General features: G+C 33.9%; 1 protein-coding gene across 1 annotated transcript in view; it reads right to left on the bottom strand.

Annotated features, from left to right (window-relative positions):
- LOC108762178 (arylsulfatase B-like) overlaps positions 1 to 4,288 on the bottom strand; it is a 14,717-nt gene that overhangs the window by 8,040 nt on the left and 2,389 nt on the right. The window lies entirely within an intron of this gene.

Below are 4,288 nucleotides of genomic sequence, written 5' to 3'. Positions count from 1 at the left end.
TGGCATATTCCATTAGATCGAAAAATATAGACCAAACAGATACAAGAGCTCAATGAGCGCTCAATGAGCGGTCGTGCTTCTGGATGCACCTATTGTCACCCATAGTGTCGGATATAGTTATGCAGGATCTCGTGACGAGAGTCTTACAGGGCCTGTTAGTCTCGCCGTCTTTCTATGTTAGATACGTGGATGATATAGCGTTATCATACGATGAGTGGCAGATTGATATGTTGGTTAATAGTTTTAATTCGTTTCATTCTAGGTTGTAATTTACAACAGAAATAGGGGGAGGCAGGTTGAATTTTCTTGATGTCTGTTTAATTAAAAAGGGTAACTCTCTTATCGCTGCGCTTGGCTTAGCGCCGAGAAACTACCAGTGTCTCCAGATTCACAACTGGTATCATAAACCAACTTTTTCGGATCGTTATTTAAACTTTTTTTCTAGACATCCTTTATGCCAGAAGTGGGCACAATTGTTGGCTTAATTGATAGAGTTTTGTCTTTGTCCCACCCTATATATCATCAAGCTAATTTTGAGTTAATTATTAAAATTCTTATAAACAATGGATATCCATTGAAACTCATCTTCTAATAAAATAAAAAATAGGCTGTCAAGAAAATTCAAACGATCAGAATAACACAATTATTAAAGATGGCTCGACAGTTAATAAAATGTTGATAAAATCAATAACAGATTCTTTACTATTCCGTTTATACCTTTTTTATCTGAAAAGATTAAAAAATTTTTCAAGAAAGGATCCGTAGTGCGAATGGCATATAGGGGGATTAACAATCTTAGGGGATTAACAATCTTAGGGGGTTCATTAAAGGTCATAAAGATTTGTGTCCGAAGCTATCGCACACCGATGTAGTATACAAAATTAATTGTCGAGATTGTGAAGCATCGTATGTGGGGCAGACTAGTAGATGTTTAAAGACACGAATTAATGAACATAGAAATCACATTAATTGGAACACTACGCAACATTCCGTTATAACTGAACATAGAATTAGTCATCATCATGATTTTGATTGGGAAAATATTAAAATATTAGATAATGAAAGGGCACTCGAGAAAAGACTGATTTCGGAAATGATCCATATTAAACAACAGAAACAGAGTTTAAATTTGCAAAATGACACGTATACGTTAGATCCACTTTATTTAGAATTGTTCGCGGAGTCGTGACGAAGATTCTCTCCTTTGTCTTATTTTATATTTATCTTTATATTTATTGTTGTTTAAAGACTACGTGACTTATTATTTGACTCTCATTTCGTCTCTGACTGTCGACACCACAAGATCTCGATGTTGGTTTTGAATATAAGGCTTTATGTAAGTTAACAAAAATTAAATCCTGGTGCAAGTTTGCAGTATTTTTCTAATCGGTTTTTGACTTTCGTGTGAATGATTACACAGGATATTTGACATTTCGATGAGCAATGTGTTCTACCCTTTTGACATAATGTATTGGATTCCGTTCTCTTTTTATGTAAGTTTATATCATTGTATTTATTCTAAATTGACGTAATGTTATTTATTTAAAATTCATATTATTTTACAAACTAATATTTTTATGTAGTTACAATGCGTTTGACTTAATTCAGGTAACTTTACAATTGTATTAACTTTCAGTATTTCAATTATTAACTTTCAGTATTTCAATTATTAACGCATAGTTTATGACTTTAATCGCAATTCATATATTGTATAAGTTTTCTTTTCAATTCGATGTAATGAATATGACTGTATGCGTAATTTTTAATTTTTATAACTTCAATTTTTTAGCATTTGTATACCAGTTTTGATTAGATGTTTAGTATATGTAATTTTTTATTCATATTAATTGTTATGCCGCTGTGAGTTGTCATTGATGTTAATATTTCGTACACAGCTAACTTGGAAATTGGATAAAGAAGAATGAGCTGTATCGCTTCTTGGAATTTGCGTATAGTATGTAAGCAGAGTTAGGTTTATAACGACCCAAAAATAGGGGTCGAAACGTATATTAATTAATTTTTGATATGATTTATTAAATTACGAAAATAAATTGTGCATCCGAACAACTGATGTTGGCTTTGATGGGCTTGCTTATTTTTATTATTATTGATACATTTTTATTTAATTATATGCATATTTACTTTATGTTGTTTTGCAAGATGCAAATATGTAACGCGATAGTTTTTTTATATATGCATGATTGTCTTCAGCTCCAATAGACTTATTTGACACTATAAAGCAACATTATAAAGATTAAGTTAGTTCATGGTCTGTTTTACGGACAGGTGTGTCGGTTTACGCTGCACCCCAATTTTAAATTAAAAATCGTATTATGAAAAGACAAAGAGAAAAAATAATATAAATAAAACTTATTTCGGAAATTACAAGTATTTAAAATGACGTAATATTATCATTAATATAGTCACTATTATTTAAACCTCACAATTTGCAAAAGAAAATCATGTGGTTGAAGTTTGGAGCGATCCTGGAGCGAAAATTAAAGGTGACCACACACAGAAATAACAGACAATAGAAAATCACGCCTATATACATGTGTCAAAAAATTTCAAATGTACGTCCAGTTTCAAACGAAGATCGCGGTTCGCGAAGGGAACCGAATGAATAAAAAATCCTGGGAGACCTTTCGTACATGCGACAAAAAATTATCTTCTTCGTCCCCGCGTCCTGTGGGAAAATCTAAAAGAACGAGATCGATGTCTGACATCACTGACCATAAAAAAAAATAATTCGAAGAGATAACGGTCTCAGAAGCTCTTCAAATAATGCAAACTCCGCGTTATCGCTCGTACTTGCGCTCGAAAATTTCCTACGCTTGTCCCAGGGATTGGAATCAAAATGTTAAAGTTCTTGTGTAATGTCTGAGACTACAGACGAATAAAAAAAAAATTGATTCCGATCGTGTATCCGGAACGTGTCCTTATAACGGGGTAACGCCCGCGCGATCGATTATTCGGAGACGTTCCGGAGACACGATCTGAATCAATTACTTTTTTTTATTCGTCTGTAGTCTCAGACATTACACAAGAACTTTAACATTTTGGTTCCAATCCCTGGGACAAGCGTAGGAAATTTTCGAGCGCAAGTACGAGCGATCGCGCGGGCGTTACCCCATTATACGGAGACGTTCCGGATACACGATCGGAACCAATTATTTTTTTTTATTCGTCTGTAGTCTCAGACATTACACAAGAACTTTAACATTTTGGTTCCAATCCCTGGGACAAGCGTAGGAAATTTTCGAGCGCAAGTACGAGCGATAACGCGGAGTTTGCATTATTTGAAGAGCTTCCGAGACCGTTATCTCTTCGAATTATTTTTTTTTTTCGTCAGTGATGTCAGACATCGATCTCGTTCGTTTAGATTTTCCCACAGGACGCGGGGACGAAGAAGATAATTTTTGGTCGCATGTGCGAAAGGTCTCGCAGGATTTTTTATTCATTCGGTTCCCTTCGCGAACCGCGATCTTCGTTTGAAACTAAACGTACATTTGAAATTTTTTGACACATGTATATATGCGTGATTTTCTATTGTCCGTTATTTCTGTGTGTGGTCACCTTTAATTTTCGTTCCAGGATCGCTCCAAACTTCAACCACATAGAAAATCGTAAGAATTTTATTTTCGCATTTATAGAATTCATTTTTAGGTGATTTGATGTAGAAACAAGCCACAAACATACGAATTATGAATTTGTACTTCTTTAATTAGTTAAACAGATCATGATTTTATTGGTATTAATAAAGTGCAATAGTTAGTTTCCGAAAAATAAGGGGATGTCACTTTAGGAGACAATTAGTATTGGCGAATTTCCTCTATATATATATACAGGGTGTCTCAGAAAATGTTACTGAAACACAGTGGGGACATAGATTGGATCAAGGGGAACAAAACAGTTTTGTACCATTTTGCAGTTGACGCAATAATTAACGAGATATTAACGTTTAAAGATAGGCGAATACGAGCATCCGACCAGCCTACTGATCATGTACTGCTGCCGGCAGGACGGCCAGGCCGCGAGGAGCGGGGATTAGGGATGGGCGATGTACAAGAAAAGTATCGATTCTATAATAATCGATTATGATCCAATCCGATTTTTTAATTAACCGATTCATCGTGGAAGAAAACATCGATGTTGGTAAAATCGATCATTTCAAGAAAAAAACTGATTACTAAATTTTATTTTTTTTAATTATTAATTTTTAGAAATATATTGAATTATAATTTTTAAAATTATTTTTATCACAAAATAAAAAAAGAAATAGAGTACA

The sequence above is a fragment of the Trachymyrmex cornetzi genome, unplaced genomic scaffold (genome assembly GCF_001594075.2).
Source record: "Trachymyrmex cornetzi isolate Tcor2-1 unplaced genomic scaffold, Tcor1.1 scaffold279, whole genome shotgun sequence".
Lineage (NCBI taxonomy): Eukaryota > Metazoa > Arthropoda > Insecta > Hymenoptera > Formicidae > Trachymyrmex > Trachymyrmex cornetzi.
This window is presented reverse-complemented; position numbering and strand designations above follow the sequence as displayed.